Source organism: Megalopta genalis, chromosome 15, assembly GCF_051020955.1.
Source record: "Megalopta genalis isolate 19385.01 chromosome 15, iyMegGena1_principal, whole genome shotgun sequence".
Lineage (NCBI taxonomy): Eukaryota > Metazoa > Arthropoda > Insecta > Hymenoptera > Halictidae > Megalopta > Megalopta genalis.
This window is the reverse complement of record NC_135027.1, coordinates 5,278,486-5,296,749: the sequence shown is the minus strand read 5'-3', so window position 1 is coordinate 5,296,749 and position 18,264 is coordinate 5,278,486. Positions and strand designations below refer to the sequence as shown.

At 38.7% G+C, this 18,264-nt stretch overlaps 1 protein-coding gene across 7 annotated transcripts in view; it reads left to right on the top strand.

Moving 5' to 3' along the window:
• The window catches only part of LOC117223829 (protein muscleblind-like), a 609,735-nt gene that overhangs the window by 295,345 nt on the left and 296,126 nt on the right, over positions 1–18,264 (top strand). The gene's annotated exons all lie outside the window — the stretch shown is intronic.

Below are 18,264 nucleotides of genomic sequence, written 5' to 3'. Positions count from 1 at the left end.
GGGATCAGTTGCGAGGGGGGTCCGAGACAAAGCTATTCATCGAAGGATTTCGCTTTATCCCTGTTGTATTAGCGGAGCTTCTGGCCGGTCCGCTACACGTCGCTTTATTGCTATATAAAGTTCCCTTATTCAATGCGGAGATTCACGGCGATGTGTTGAATAATATAAAGTCCGAAGAACTGTGCAATGGAGAGGCAAAGAATACCCGCCGTTGGAATTAAAGACATTCACGGTCCTCTCGAAGCTCGAGAACCTGTTCTCTGCTTGATGAACCTCTCGATCTGCTATGAATGCAATTTTTGACGAATACTTTTCTCTAACACTCGCACAAATACCGGCAGGCTTTCTCAACGGTGCCCGGATCCTTACCTGAGGTAGCTCACGTCATGATTGTTCTGCAGAAAATTACAAGTGAGATCAAACTGCAGTAATGCAACGTTTCGAGTGCGCAGCAGGAAATCGTGTCGTACCAAAGATTTTCTCTCATAACACGATTAATATTGTTAATCACGAAATACAGCGTTCCATATAAATTTAACGGAAATTTTAATTTAACGAATTCATTCAAAGTTGTTTCGTTTCTTCGCGAAGAAATGAAAGGCGATTTTTTAATGTTTAAAGCAAGAAAAAAAGTAACTTCAAGATCTTATGCTTGTGGATGACCGTTTCTTGTACCACCAAAATACTGAATCAATTCCTTTTTTAATATTCTTACAAAACTTTCCGTATGACCCAGTAGTTACACACTTTTGTAGTGCTCATCGTCAGGTCGTCAAAAATTGCTTTCTAGTGTCATCGTTCCAATTCTAACGGAACTCTTCTGCTCATATTTTCATTTTATCATACAGCGCGTTATATGAAAAAAATCGTGTTATACAGAAATCTACTGTACAGTGAATGCACAATGTGTAATCGTAGGATCGCAGCGACTTTTGGTTAGTCTAACGCATAGAGAAGTAGACGATAAAAAATAATATAATGGTAAGAAGTAACGTTTCCTTCGTGTCGAAGAAAAGAATGCGTTGTCGGGTTTCATAAATGCTAAACAATGCAGCAAGGTCGAAAACATTGCTGATGGAAAATTTGGAAGGCTTTTTGCGTATATCGTGACAATTAGTCTCTTTCATTGTCGCAAATAGTACAATAGACTTGAGGATAAATGAAAACGTTAAGTAGCGGTGCATAACTATTGTAACGTGTCTCGCTATTATTGACTCTACAGTAAAAGTGCATAAAAAAGCAGTGACAAGGCAGCAGTGACGAGCAGGAAGATTTCTGTCGTGCAAGAACAATTGAGAAACATGCAACGTACTTAACGCACGATATTTTCTGGTTGTTTTATCAAACAGAAATGAGAAACAAGTTTGTTCGGGCGGAGCTCTTACGGTGCGCTTCGTGTCATTATAAACTTGCCAGTATATTCAGAACTCGTTAAAATGATTAAAACGAACATCAGCAGAGGTTCGTTGTGAAGGGGAACGTTTAATCTTCAAATCTATGGTAGATTCTGCGATGTTTTTGAAAATGCTTCAATCGATGAACATGTTTCAGCTTTATCATGAAACAATTATTTAAAAAATGGGTGGACTTAGAAGAACCTCGATGGTGAAAGGAGTGCTTTGAAATGAGTCGAAGAATTTTTTTACGAAATTATAATTGTTTAAATATCTCAGACCGATCGAATATCGGAAATTTCGTGGAATATTTTTCTGCAGCTACTGCATTTTCAAATCCGAAACGGATCAAGTGATCTCTGATGTAATTGCACCGGTATCGAATGGAATTTGCAGATTCAAAACTGATGCCTCGACGATGGCAAAGTGAATCAATAGGGCGCGACCTGGCTGCTCGAGAGCGTGCCGTGAAATGAAGAACCATGGAATTCCGACGACTAAATAAGAGCCAAGGGAGAAACTGCTTTCAGTGCAAAATGAAGCACCTATTATGTTGTCGCGAGGCTAGCTCGGAGACACGTCTTAAGGCACTACGTGTTGCCTGCTTTACCGCGTACACTGGATTCTACACTTGCGAAAAAGTCTTTTGAGGCTTGTAAATGCGGCCTTTCGCTTCTCCTACGTTGCGCTTCGACGCCAAGAGGTATTCGGCGAAATTCTACTAATCACGGGAGTAAAGAAATTAATGCAATCTGCCTGTAACGGAGGCTCCATCGGACGAAATAAGCAAAAAATGAGCGGAACGACGCGACGCTTTCATTAATTAACACGCGAACGCTCGATGTCAAAGGAGATACCCAACGTACGCCACAATGTCAGATTCGCAGTCACTTATAGTCAGTGTAAAATGTATTCGTACACCTTTTAAAACGAAATTTTTTGTAATTGGGTCGAGCGATCTAAATTTGTTTGAGACGTCAGAGGGATTAGTTTACCAAACGATGGCTAAAATGTCGAAAATTTAAACAGACATTGTTCTTCTTTTTTAGAAAAGTTAAAGAACGTGAGCTTTTCCTCTCTTTTCTTTTGTCACTCCAGTCAAGTGCAACTTTCGAAAGCAATTTTTTGTCGTTATCTAGTAAACTAATCTCACTAAGATTTCAAAAATATTTAGATCGCCTTGGATCAATTATAAAAAAGTTATTCCGTTTTCAAAAATTCACGAATGCTTTCTAAACCGACTGCACATATATCCTCCAAGGCTGTCCTGGCATTAATCACTTTAGAAACAAGAGCAAAATCGCAATCGGTTTACAAAATGCGCTTGTTGACGAAGAACATAAAATTACAATCATTTCGTTTATTAACCCTTTCGCTCCGAACGCCGGATATATCCGACATGCTGGTATTGCGTGAATCTTTTGACGAAACAAACAAACGACAGTCCGAAATAAACGACACACCATTCAAGTTATATTTGTTCTACCTGCATTTCCCATTATTATTGTGTTACATGTCATAAAGGGATAGAAAATCGAAAGTACTAACTTTAGGACTAATTATTATGTATTATGTTTTGTATTATGAATATTATGTTTTATTTTATTACTGTATATTATATATTATTTCTTCACTTTTTCCATTGTTAATGAAACTTTTTTTACCTATTAAAAAACTTTATACCTTATGCAGAAATTATAACTATATTGTTTTAAAGAAAAATCCCTTTTCTTCCCAAATACACTATCCACGCGCAATGTGCACAATTTCGGCGGGTGGTTCCGTTCAGGAGGGGCGCTACGGCGGACTGAACCGCCGTAGCGAAAGGGTTAATAGTATAGTTTTTTGAGGCATTTTATATACGCTGATCTTTTAGTTTTTCAATATATAGAACCTAGATGGAATAGTTGCTAATAAACAAACTAAGAAGTAGTTAATGAGACTGCAGGTCTTGCATTCTGAATTCATTCTTCTGTGGGTTATATTTTCTTTATTTGAAATCAAAGTGTTTCGACAGTGAAATGATATAATTAAAAAGTGAAATATTTCTTGCTAGTTGCTTCGGGTATTGTGGCAAAAAACTGAATGAAGACAATCGGACTAAGTATAGTTTTTGTTTTGAACGATGCAAGTTTCTAGAAAATACAGGAATAGCGTGACCTTGTTGGTCCGTTAAGGCTCGTTTTACTATTTATATCACCTTCGCGGAAAATGATAAAGTATTTTTTTCGTGGATGCCATTAATCATTCTGTTGCAACTACCGCCTGCACAGATGGAGGCATGCCCATTATTAAATGAACATATTAAGGTCATTGTTACATACATACAATAAAATAACAAATTTCAGGACAACAAATTGCATCAGATTTGTATTACATTTTTATTCACAAGGGGGTCAATTTGATCTGTGAAACGGTGAATTTGCAGAAAGATGAATTTGATTTACGAAAAGGTAAATTTGATTTGAAACAATGGTGACCTGATTTGAGAAAAGGCGAATTGGCCACGAAAAAGCATGAGTACAATTTATATGTGGATGAATTTGTAGTGTAAAACTTCCATTAAAACGAAAGAACGAATAAAGTATACAAAATTGTCTGCCGATCTGTCTATTTTCGAAATCTGTCTAAAGCAAAGCAGATAGTTTAAAGAAACCGATTCACAGTTTGGGGAGGAACGCTCCGCAAATATTCGAGAATTTCTGCGTGAGACACGGTGTTCCAGGCTTTCAACATCGACATCTCCCGTCGAAATCCGACAAAACGCGTTCTCGGCGTTAACAACAGTTGGCATAATACTGCATCAGACTCCGTTCTCTACGATCTCTGTTCGAGAAGTCTCGTTCCTTTCTTCTTTCACCTTTCTCCAGTCGCGCCGCGCCGCCCCGCTATTCCTCGCAGCACATTTTTCAAGCGTCGCGCGTCGTTCCGCGACAAAGTAGAAATCTGACGGGCTGAGGATCAAGCCATCCCACGACATTCAGCCATCCTAAAAAATCCTCACGAGCGAACCATCGGTCTGAGGATACACCAGATGTGTCCTTAAACGAGAACCCTGAAATGACGGGGCATGCACGTGCCTCGGCGTCGCGTCATCCTGACTGAATACCAGTCAGTTTGGGATACTCTCGTTTTGACAGATTCTTCAATTTAATCGCAAGATTATGGATGCCCGGGATGTATACAGAATTTCTCAAAGCGAACCCGAGCTTCGTGATCGCCAGACTGCGGATTTTCTGCTTTCATGGCAAAAATGAATATGACTAAATCTGAAACGGGAACTGCGGTTAAGAAATTTGCAAGTACCACCGTATCATTTTTACCTATTAAAATGATTCAACTGAGAAATACGCTAAAATTCCTGTTTCTTCGAATCGATGCACACAAGTTTTATTTCGCATCGTCCAGTGATGATATTGGTGAGGTTCTGTCCGTTTGTGAAGTGAAAGAAAATAATAGATTTTTCGTACATTTAATATTTATTGTACAATATAATTTTCGTCGTTACTTACGACGAAATATATGCCTCAAAGTGCATACGTATTGAAACTTAAAATTACATTATCGGGCAGAATTTTTCGGTAGACTTAATATGAAAAAGTAGTGGTTCTTTGTGCTTGACAATATCAGCATCTTGCGTTGTAACAATGTTTATCAAAATTCATTTAATGAGCAATAAACTTATTTTTCATGGCGAATGGAACTTAGAGATTATCCTTGCAATTAAAGAAACGTGATAAAGCGATGCTTGTAAGAAGATTGCGGATCTTTGTGCAAAATAAAAATTGTCTGATTTGTACGAATCGGATGATGAATAGACATTCTTACTTTAATTCTCTTAATAACTGATATTCTTAAATTCATTTTGCCACACAGTTTGAAATTTAGCTTAGATTAGTGGAACCGATTGGTTAACTGTGGGGTGACCAAATGCTGTGCCCTTCGGTTTGTTTTCGAGCTCAATTAACTTCGTATTTATCAAATAAGACATACCAAGTCTTTTTATTAAAAGATGAACAAGAAATTAAAAAGATTAAAAAATTATACAAAAATGAACAAAGTAAAAGAATAAACAAAATTCATTCTTATTCGATAAATATAAAGTTAATTATCTCCGAAAACGAAAAGCCTCCGAACTGTAAACATTACAGTTACTTAAGTAAATACGTTTGAACGGATGAAACAGTACGACATGAACTTCGTATTGGCAGCAACCCGTCAGAAGATTTTTCTCCCGCGTCTGAAGTACGTAACAAGGAGCTGTTAAAAATTTGTCGGACGCTTCTGATAGGCCGCGTATAGCTCCGCGATAAAGGGAACTGGGATATTGCCTTTACTTTTCCGACACATTAAAAATTTCGTAAGTGGCCGACAGAAAGTTGAATGCTAATTAGGGAGTCCGTCGAGATGTTTTCTTCGAAAGTTTCACCAGTGTATGAACCAGCAATTATCGATAAAATCGGCCCAGACGAATAGGATCGATACGTCGAGTGCGCCGCGACTGCCGTGAATCGAAAAGACGTTTAAATGCTCTGCCGGCGTACCCGAGTCACCGCAAACAGCGTCTTGAAAATTTGTGGTAATGCGCCGCCGCCGCGCAGCCGGTTTAATGGAATCACGCCGCGTTCCTCCGTATGTTCCGTCGAGTTCACCGCCGGGAATTGCAGTTAAACTTTACTAGATTCGAGATGTTTTGCTGATGTAAACTTCACGATACACTTCCAGCAGTGTTCGCTCGGTAATCGGATTTTCACTCGATGACCAGCCAGTTGAACACCGCTCCGAACGTTACTTGCTCGGTGAAATTTTCACGAATCAAACGCGGTACCGAAAGGTACCACTGCTTGACTGCTTTATCGGTTGACTCTCGTGTCAGTAATAGACACGGTAGTGCACCGTTAAATTTGCATGTTTCCGAACATGAAAATTTGAACGTGCGGTACATCTTTTAGGTTGGCATGTACGATTGATGTAGTACGACGAACAGCAATCGTATATACGCGTTGTTTCAAGTGGAATTAAGTTGAAACGAAGTCGCTGGTTGCTTCTATGTACACTTTAACCCTAGAAAGATAACCATATGACAACGTACGTAAAAGATAACCATACGCTTCAGAGGCGCATGCTTTTCTAAGGCGTCAATTTTATACTAACAATGGATATTTATTTAAGTTAATCTAGTCATTTTAAAGGTTTGGCATTATTGTAAAAATAAAATGCATTTATATTATATTTTTTTATATTTTAAGTAATTTTAAACTTAAATCACTAGACCTCTATGAAAAATTAACAAAAATCAACAGTCTTCGCAGGCGCCTCTGCGACGTAGGTTATCTTTCTCGGGTTAATAATGTTACAGTCTGTACAGCTATGGTGTTAGCGATGCGTTATTTGTGGTTTCGATGCGCGTTCTATCTGCGTTCTCAGAGTTCTATACGTTCTAGGAGTTCTACGAGTTCTCCCTACGTTCTAGGTGCCTTCCCTCTTGTCACCTAGGTTTTCTGCTGATTGGTGGATGGTGGGCTTTGGTGGAGGAAATGAAGCGTTTTTGATTGGAGATGGGTGTGTCGGAAGGAACTTGAAATGGTATACTGCTTAACCCCTTAACTTGTACGCTCGAGTTAATTCGAGCGCGCTAAACAGGCCAAACTGTGCACACTCGAGATAATTCGAGCGGCGCGCGTTGTATTTTATGCTGCTATAATTTTTCACACTCGAATATAATCGAGAATTGAAAATAACAATGTGAAAGCAAAGAAAAAGAATCGTTTTATTGATATTTATCATTTACATGGGATTGTAAGCTATAACACTTATTTATTCAAGAATAAAATATAGCCTTTTTCCATGGAACAAAAGCGCAGTATATCAAAATTCTCTACCAAAAATTGATATTTTTTGGCCGGTTTTTTTCAAAAAAACTGTGCGTTAACACGTTCCGTGCCGAGCTTTTTTTACTCGAATCTTCACACTTTGATATTTTACTAAAACTTGATGTATTACGTGCAATTATTAATTCTCGTACACATAACAACGTAACAAAAACTTATCAACGCCCATTCTTGCGGTGGAAATTGATTCTTCGGTTCTACATTTCTTGTAAACAATTTGTTCAGTTCACTAAGTAAACATGCAAGCGTGTACCATCGATGGTACACGTGGCACGGAACGTGATAAGGGGTTAATTGTTTAAGGGATGGCCAGGGACGTTCGACCTTCGGTGTTGCCGTCGCAACAGCGACGATCGGTGTTCAGCTTTGACTTAAACGAATACCGCGTGCAGCAACAAATAAGCGTGCAATAAAGAGAACCACATTTCCCGTATATTATCGCGTCACCTTTGCAATTGAACCACAAAGAGCGATTGAGATCTTTCCGATTACAATGAGTCCAGACGCTGTGTAACTCGAATTAATTGAAGCCATTTCCGGATTAATTTAAGCTATTTTTCGGGTTAATTAATAAGCAATCTACGTGGAACAATGAGTTCGTCGATAAACGTAGTTCGGTCTACTCGGTGTTCGGACTTATTTTTATCAGAAAAATCACAGCTATCTATCGACGTTGCAATTATAAAAGTGAGACGCAAATGATTGAAAACAAAATTAATCATTTCAATTGAATCTATTGGTGTACTAAATTGTTCGGAAAGTTCGTTTCAAATCTTTTATATGATTTCAATGAAACTTTATTAAATATGAAACGAACTTTCCAGACAACCCAATGCTCTTTTTTCGAAGCCTCGCTAGCCTCGAGGCACTGTGGTGGGAGAAGAGTGGGGCTGGGTAGTGTAAATTTAACCGTGCACCGCTGTACTATGAATATTCAAATTATAAAGAAATGCTTCGACATGAAACAATATCATCTTCCTAGTTCGAAACTCTAAAATGTTTGAAAAACGTGTATTATTATATTTATATATATATATATATATATATATATATATATATATGTGTTTATTTATATATTTAAACGTGTGTATTATTTTTGCTAGTAACTCCTTCGAACTTTGTCTAGGCGGCGAATACTTCTGAGAATTGACGATTTTCTAGTCAAGTATCAATGAACAGAAGTGAATCAGAACTTTATTTTCTATGGAAATTTAGAATTTCTAATAAAGAAAAATATAAAAATCCACAAATGCGAAAAAATCTGCGGACTCGTCAACTATCTCGTTTTATCAAGCACGATGTTTGCTAACGAATAAAGCATGTCGAATACACAGAATGGCATTTGATAAAATTGTTATAAAACTTAACCAACAATTCTGATAGTCGCAGCGTTAGCTATTCGCTGTGCTGCGTTAGCCCGATGAAAAATCGATGCGGAATCGACACGGTTATTGTTAGACACGGGTTCCAGATAGAGTAGAACTAGAAACGCGGGCGCAGCGTATGTTTAACAATTTCCTAGCCGCAATAGCGTGGCGCCGGTTCGTCGGCGTGCACAGTCGCTATAGCTCTCTACCGTGCACCTAATTAGGTTAATGGAGCGATACCGTAGGGCATGTTTGCTACATGTCAATTGTTAACTAATAGGTAAGCTCTCGTACTAAACGTGCAGTTTTTGAGACACGCGATCATTATAATGAAACGTTGAATTTGTCTTGGCAACCAGAATATTTGACGGAGTAACGCACCGTTATTCAATGCGGTTCACTTTATACCCGCGGAGATTTTCCAAATCCAATAGCAATGTGAATGAAGCAATACGAGTTGCTGTGGAGAACGGTTAACTAGCTTTGTCTAGTGACAGTTTTTTAAATAATTTAAACTCGAAGATTAACAGTTAAGAATGTTTTAAAAAGTTGTTCAGAAATCTACATTGATCTGATCTCGAATCTACCAAATTATTTAGATTAATGCAATTTAATATGCTCTTTAGAAATTATTACTTAATCCTTAAATGCATAGAGTCCCAAAAATGAATCAATAACTTTTTGCGCGGATACCCGACAACAGTTTTGATATCGATACATTTGGCTGAATGGCAGTGATTCCTTTGTCCATTGACTTATCAAAAATTAACTAAAATAATGACATTTGACTTCAATATTTGTATCTTTCTGACGTTATACCAATTGGCGCGCATTTTTGATAGCGGGTTCATTTACGTACTTTTGGAAGTGGATTATTTAGAAATATTTTGGTGTATTCGTTAAACAAACAATATTTTCTAAAGGTAAGGCTCTTATTTATTAATTTGCTAGTACTTTTGTCTATATTCCGTAACTATCATGTGTATGGAGGGCTTATTTCGTGTTGATGCAAAAATGGGACAACATGCACTAATGGTAATAATTACGACATGTATTTAGTACTATGCTTCCTTTATTGGTTTGTTGGTTTTGTTTTGGTGTGGTATGCATGTGGTTTATAATTTTGTTATAGATATGTCATACTAACTAAAGAATTTTTATGTCTATTTTGCATAGTGTACCAAAAATGAATCATTAATATTTTTCAATAAAAACCCTATAAGATATGACTTATAATTTTTTTAAATATTTTTCCCGATTTCCACTCATTTGAAAAATTATAACCCTATTTTTTAAATAAAATTCATTAATTCATGCATTTAAGGGTTAAAAGAAAATTGTCGAGCACCTCTTACAATTAGACACGTCCAAAGGCGTATTGATAGGCTTCTGGTGAATAAAGTGTTGAATTTATACGAAATCCGTTCGTTTAAATTTACACGACTCTCCCTCCCCCTCCCAAACAGCACTGCGAGCTCGGTGAGGCCACATTTCAGTGCACAAGGATAGAGGAGGAAGGAGTCAGAAATAGATCGGTTGCATGCTATGACTGAAGACAGTAAAAAAGAGTTTATTTTCAGTACGTTTCGCCTTGCTTTGTTAATTGTTGCTTCATTGAATAGTCCAGATTCTTCGGATTAGAATGAGTCCAAACACGATGCAAATCGGATTAATTCGAGTTGTTCTAGGATTGATTAATAAGCAATCTACAAGGTGAGTCACGCAACTCGTACACCGGAAATAGCTTAAATTATACTTTCTTATGAAAAATTGTATAATACACGCTTTCAAAAGCGAGCAAAGTATATTGTATATAGAGAGGTTTCCACAAGTTTTCAATATCAAATAATTTAGAATTATTCGAGGGTGCAAGTTACGTGGCGCACCCTATATAATTATAGCTTTTTTGACGAACATAGTTCTATTTACATCGTGTTTGGACTCATCTTAATCGGAACAATCACAGCTATCCATTGATGCTACAATTCTAAAGATAAGGCGACAATTATTCAAAAATAAGTGCTCTCTATTGCACGTCCGTTTTTTGCTGATCGCGCGTGCCCTTTAAATGTCGAATCTAAATCTATTTTCTTACTTTATCGAGCCGTGCTCGATTCAGTACTTGGAAGGGAAATCTGTCCGGTGCGCTGGAATTTACATGCCGGTTCCCGAATCGATGTAAATTTAACCGTGCACTATTGTACCGCTTTTTTCCCCTCGATCACGCGCACACGCCGAACTACACGGGCACGTAACTACCTACGTGGCACCGCGTCACTTCGCCTTTCGCTTCGCCCCCCCCCCCCCTCCCCCTGTTCCTGCTCCACGCGATTCTGCCGTCCACGCGGCAATCCTTGGCTTCTGAAATTAGAAAACTTTTTATGTACGCCAATTTTTAACCACCGCGCCCTCTTCACCGGTAATTACTTTTTAAGCTTCTCTTTTGCATATTATCTGCGGCGTTCCTGGCCGCCGCGGCGGCCTGTAATTTCAAATTTGTATCGCTCTTGAAATTACCGCCGCGCAACGTTATATTGGATCCTGCCAGTTCATCGTCATCGCAATGATTTGTTGTCTAAGCCCCTTCGTCCTCCTGTTCTCACTCTCTGTTATTCCGATTGCGGTGCTGTATGACCGCACGAAATTACAAGTTGAAATTAATTTTTAGTATAAAATTCCAATGACGGATCTCTGTTAGCTTTCGAGATGTTCGTGGAAAGATTTGAATAGTATACATTGAAATGTTGCGAAATGCCGCTGACATAATGGATGATTCGCGATGATTCGGATGTCGCTAACGTCGACTGTCAACTTAACGCCAGGTTTACGGAGCAACTGAAAGCAGCCATTTTACATTCCTTCGTACAAATAACGAGCACTTATTCGAATTTGTCACCAGTTTTATTATGATGTTATTGTGAAATGAAACTAATTTATTAAACTTTTTACAAATCCAGCAGCTAATCACAAGGCGTGGCTTAGATTCAGTTTTATCACAAATGGAAAATAAAAAAGTAGATTACTTATAAAATACCGTCGCTCGCGTAGACCTAAGTTATATTTAATGTTACTCCGAGCCTTATAATCAACAATTCTTGAGGATTTTTAACGGTTGTTTTCTCGCTGCATTGTATCTTGATATGGATGGATGGGTATCCGAGGAACCATTTTTATATTGAAAATGCATAATAAATATTTATAGTATAAATGACGAAGTCGACGATCGTCCACGACTGCGCGTCGCTCGCGCAGGGGGTTGCGGGGGATGATGGGCGGGTGCGAGAGCGCCAATTCGTCCACTGTTTATCGACAAGCATTCTAGCGCGTCTAATTGATCCCGAGTTTGTTTCGTCGACGTTTTACAGAACGAGTTGAAAGTCTTATTTAAAACTGAAGGAAATCCCTCGATCGTTCAGAGGATCCCGAAATTATAATATTGTTGCGAATTACTGCACTTCTCCCGCGTCGCGGCATTTTATTTACAATAGAGTACATAAACTATAATACAACTAAATTCAACTATGTTAGAGATCTTTGAATTAGATGGTGTTGATCGCTCGACGGTCCGATCCCGACTCCTCGATTGTCCGTTGATAAAACACCTCCGTGGCAACCCTTCTCTTCTATTTTTCTTTAAGGAGTTGCTCACAACAGGGCAGTTTCACGTTACAGCGACTTGATTTGGACAAGTCGCCGTAACAATATTATAATATAAATATTAATATTATATAATAATAATAAAACAATATTATATAATATTATATATATACATATTATATATTATAATATAATATTATGTATATACATATTATATATTATAATATAATATTATATATATACATATTATATATTATAATATAATATTATATATATATATACATATTATATATTATAATATAATATTATATATATACATATTATATATTATGATATAATATTATATATATATATATACATATTATATATTATAATATAATATTATATAATATTTTCAAATTTGCTAATGAGTCAAATTAGTGAATCTGATTAGTTTTTCTCAGAGCGAGCGAACAATTCTGACGATTATCGCTTTCGACAATTTGACAAGTTCACCCATTATCTGTATAGGTTGGAACGGTTGACGACGACTACCGCTATTAAAGCGAAGACAATCGCATTGTTCACGTCTCTGTAGACACAAAATTAAGTGTACCTTAAATAATAAATTTCCGATTATCTACGATTTGACCATCGAATTGCTCGCGCTTCGTTTCTGTACACTCGTTTCGGCTTCGCATTGTCGCGTCCCCTATTTAGCTGCAAGATTTATCCAACCTCTTTTCATTTTTGCTACACTTTTCACGTTCCGCTGGTAGTTTGATGTCCGCGAGGCCATTAGTATAGAATCGCGTTTGCACAGTTTGTTGGCTGAAAATACGCGCGCGCGCGCGCGCGCACACACTTCCGTACACGCACAATTCATTCGCCTGCGTCAGTAGCGAGAAACTTGTGGATCTCGCGGACCACATGCGGCTTCCTCTCCCACTTTCCTGTTCCGCTGGGGCGTAGGAGACATTCTTTTCCGGCCTCCTCTTTTCTGCTTTATCTAGGTCCAGCACAGTTTCTCCTTTATTTTCGCCGAGCCCCTCCGCCGCGGTTCGTTCGATTTCTCCGCAGCGGCTATTGATTTTCCTCGATTCGCCCCGGCCGTTTCTTTGTTTCCACGCGAGGCATTTTTCCACCGTGAAAATTTTCGGTTTGTTCACGCAAAAATACTCAGATTAAAGTCCGACGGGCTTTGTGTCCCGGCCACTTTTTGCGGCAGTCTCGCGGGACGGATGGAGTGGGATGAGGGGAGGGGCGAGGAAGGGGCGGAGGGGGCGAGAGGAAAAGGCAGAGCAGCGTTTCATTCGTGATTACGTAATTATTCTTCGCGAGGCAGACGTTCCGCCCGGACGGGGAAACTGGTTTTTTGCTGCGATCTTTTGCCGGTATTTTCACCAGGGAGCAGAAATACATCTTCTAATTTGCATAGTAAATTTGCCCACGACGGCGTAACCTTTCGAGGACTTCGACCAACGATGTAAGGACATCGTTTGCGAGCTGTTTCGCGACCACGGTCTCTAACAGCCGAACCGAATGTTTGTCCGTTTTCCTAGAAACGAAGTTCAAGAACAGACGTTGTTAAGGCGTACCAACTCCGCTGAATTTTTAACGCACGTCAGATCCGCGCACAACCACAAAATCCCGCCTCATTATGTGAAAGTACCGACGACCATCTCTCCTATTCAATTCAACGATGTTACCGCTATTCGATTTTATTCGAGAAGAAGATCCGCTGCCGCGTATAAAGCGTGCGAATCCTTTCGTCGAAAGTATTCGAATTAAGCTTAATTTTGAGAAAACAAAACGTTCTCGCTGTTTTGTCCGTACGTTCGGTTAGTCGCCTAACGTACATGCGCGACCGAACTATTGTACGCTCGATTCGCGCTTCCTACGGCAAATTAATGACGTGGAAGGGTCTCTAGTAGTCTTAGAGAACTTTATTTTTTGTGTTGTACTCTCTGCGAGCGCTGGTGGAAGAATGCTCTTCCAACGCTGGAAAGTCGTGGAAGAGCACCCGTGGATGGAGGTAGATTGTTTATTATTGGTCGAGGCACGAATCACCCCTTGGAGGGGGGTGTCTGCCTTGACCCTTGTTGGGGCCTGAGAGAGTTTCCCCAATGGTGGGACCTTTTTATGGCCCTTGTCTCTGGACGCAACACTCGCTTCCAGATCATTATCAAAACGACTGTTTTTTTCTTTTTTAAATGCCGACGGTAATTCTAAAGACCTTCGGATCTTCGTGCAAAATCAAAATTGTTTGCATCAATTGCAAGACCTAGGAGCCAATCGCAAGTCTTTCTCTCTGTCACTAACAATTGAGCCGTTTATTATGAAAGTGGCATAAGTCGCTTTACCGTGATGAAAAGTGGTGATTTTTTGATGTTTATACGAAATTATTTATACTGAGAAAAATATCAGTATCCCGAGATAACAAATACAAGTAAATCTTCTCGAAAGTTAGCATCCATACTTTGAAACGTGTTAAAACGCAAACCCTTAAATATATCGACTTAAAAACGAAGCGACTTATGCCACTTTCAAAATAAACGGCTCGATTTTGACGAGTTCAAGTGAACTCTCTAAGCGCGGACGCGTTTTTTATTTCTCCGTATGAACTCGCGGGCTAGTTGTATTTTGTATGCAGATGGATCCCACGAATCAGATTCAAAAGGATATAAAAAGAGAGACAAAAACAAGTAAAAATGTTCGTTATAATTTCACATTTCGTTTCATTTTTTAGCACTGAAGGGAAGGTTAGCGAATCGGAGAGCGTGTTTGAGGTTACTATTAATGCAGTTTATTGAACTGTTATCGATGAGCGCGGGCGCGACTAGCGTGGTGTCGTAGGACTAGCAACTTAGGACAGACTGAGCTTTTTGAGTTGCGCGTTTGTCTCTTTTATACTGGAAGAGAAGAAAGGAATAGATGGACTTTCGTAGGAAAGGAGAAAGTTGGGAAAGTCCCGTGCGGGTTGAGGTGTCCAGATGTGAGGCGTGTTTTTTAGGGAATTTTGAGGATTAGGAACGGTACTTGTTTTATTGCTAGCGGCCGCGCTCAGATAGAGAGATGCGACGCCACAATTTGCTAAATTTTATAAAAGCCTCTTTCGATCTTTTCACTGCGTCAAGTCATATCGGCTAGTTTTGCCATAAATGCATGAAATTTACCATACGGTACGAGACACGACTTCATCTTTACGAAAACGCTGAATGCAAGTGTTCGATCGAAGTTCCTCGGTTTAAGGAAAGATCGTTGATATTTGCGCACGATGCAAAAAAGAAATGTAGCATTGCAAAATATTGGCGCTTGTTAACGCGCCACATTTGGAGCAAATGGAAGTCGGTGGCAACCAACGGCACGCACACACTTCGATAGGCTTGCCTCTGTGTGCAAGGTGCACGTTAGCGACCAGGGCGACCATAGGCGGCAGAGTAGGGACACGCGCGCGTTAAGTAATAACGTGTGAGCGAGAGGCGTTCCCAAGTGGCAGTTATCTGATGACACTTATCGAGCGGCTACTGTCGACAGACTTACGGAATGACATAATGCTATTATCTGTTAATTGAAACGCGTCCTTTGGTTTATACAGCGTTGCGCAATTTCTTGTATTTTTTTTTCCTGCAGGAGACACCCAATTGCATCCGATGCTGTTTTTACGCGGTAGATACGTTTCAGAAAAATGTCGCGATAAAGATGTCGTATGCGTACGTAGAAAAATAGAGGATTAGTGGAGAAACTTGCTGAACCGAACTGGACACAGGTAGCATAATAGCGAGACCTCTTATTCAGTGGTGTGGTTCGACGCGCGCGTTTATCCGAATGATTGCGACGTTTGTATGTACACGTAACAGTTATCTTGGGTATTTTCTGTTTCATTCACTGAGCAAGAACGATAATCGAAGAGGAATTTCTGCTCCCTTTGAAATTATTGCCGGTATTGAATCGACGCATCGAAGCACGAACCAGATCCAACTGCAGGCGATTCGTTTGGAGAACAACCGCTTCCGTGTCATTTCGCGTCGACAGCCACGAGCCAGCTATTACGAAACCGGAAACGGCCAGTTGCGACGCGACTCAGCGCCGCTGCTGATTTTTCATCGCCTCGTCGATTACGTTTTCTGACTGATACCTTTACCGTGTGTTGTTCAGCGTGTGCGACGCGTTCATCAAGTTGTTTTACCGTATCCAACGTGGGAACAATATTTTATCGAGTCGCCTGACCAATCCGAATGATTTTTATTCGGGTGGCTTTATCTTTTTTTCATGGAATTTTATTACAGGGTAATGAAAGTGTCGCTGTTTCATGTTTTTTTTTTGTTTTTTATAACTCGAATTTTCGGATCGACATTACGAGATAAATTTATTGTTAACGAACTGGCGACACAGGAAATTCAATTGCACAATGGAACGTAAAGATTTGGCGAACATAGGAAAATCAACTAGCAGTCGACGTGTTAATAGTTGTTCGATGAAAATTCCAACACAGAATTCACAATTTTACTAAATTGTTATTAGACATTTATTATTTATTACATTATTTATGAGACATTTCATGGATTTATGGCAAAAATTAGCGACTGCCATTTAAAAGAGCAGACGGATATTAAGTTTTTAAGAATGCTAATGTAGTGGTTTCAGTTTATTAAAATCATTGAAGGAAGACAGAAATTCTTATTCGATTTATGTCTTTTGTAATTGCTGTGAACAATTTTTGCTCAGCATACAGATCCATGGTGTAATTATCAATTATTGTAATTCTAATTCTCACTGAAACTACACGATCGTTTCAAATTTTGTTTAAGAAGGAAAAAATACTTACACGATCAAATAATTATAACTATTAGTGTTGCGAATTAGTGCATAAATTTTGTAATCGACGTTTTAAGAATATCGACGAGTTAGATTCTGTTAAAATGTTGATTATGAAATTATTGTTCACTTCTAACTCTTACAAATATAACATATCAGAATTTACGGTTCAAATCGAAGAAAAAGTTACGAAATATATGACTGAAGACAGTAAAAAAAATAGGAAAATCAACTAGCAGTCGACGTGTTAATAGTTGTTCGATGAAAATTCCAACACAGAAATCACAGTTTTACTAAATTATTATTTATTACATTATATACGAGACATTTCATGGATTTATGGCAAAAATTAGCGACTGCCATTTAAAAGAGCAGACGGATATCAAGTTTTTAAGAATGTTAATGTAGTGGTTTCGGTTTATTAAAATCATTGAAGGAAGATAGAAATTTTCAAATTTTCGTTTCAAATTTTTTTTAAGAAGGAAAAATGCTTATACGATAAAATAATTATATAACTATCAATGTTGCGAATTAGAGCATAAATTTTGTAATCAACGTTTTAAGAATATCGACGAGTTAGATTCTGTTAAAATGTTGATTATGAAATTATTGTTCACTTCTAACTCTTACAAATATAACATATATCAGAATTTACGGTTCGAATCGAAGAAAAAGTTACGAAATATATAATTGAAATTAATGTTGCGATCAGAATGATTTCATGGAAAAAGATGCTTTTATTCGACCGAAAGACGCTGGAACTTTCCACGGAACCTGGTAGATATACGATACCTCCGCGAACAGGGATATCAGTTTCATCCTCAGTTCTTTATGTTCTCTTGGCGTTGTAACTTTTATGCATAGCAGCGCATTTTAAATTACTTTCAGAAAATATCTGCCGCTAGAATGAAAATTGCATCTATACGTATGCGTGCCCGTAGAAAATTACCAGCTGCACGACAGATCAAAATTCACCCCCACCCCACCCCGTTGCCGTTTTAGGAACTTATTAAGCTTTCCAGCTTGTTAGCGTTCATTCCAGCTAATCTTCGTACCTTGCCCCGGCATCGTTGTAAACGCGATCCTTTCGCGTTACTATTTTCCCGGAAAGTTCACGGTCCAGAAGTCGGTCAACGCTAAGAATATCTTTCCGTTTCGAATTCACGTGACGAAATCGGGGTTATTAATGTTACTGCGCGTTCTAATTTCAAAGGCAGG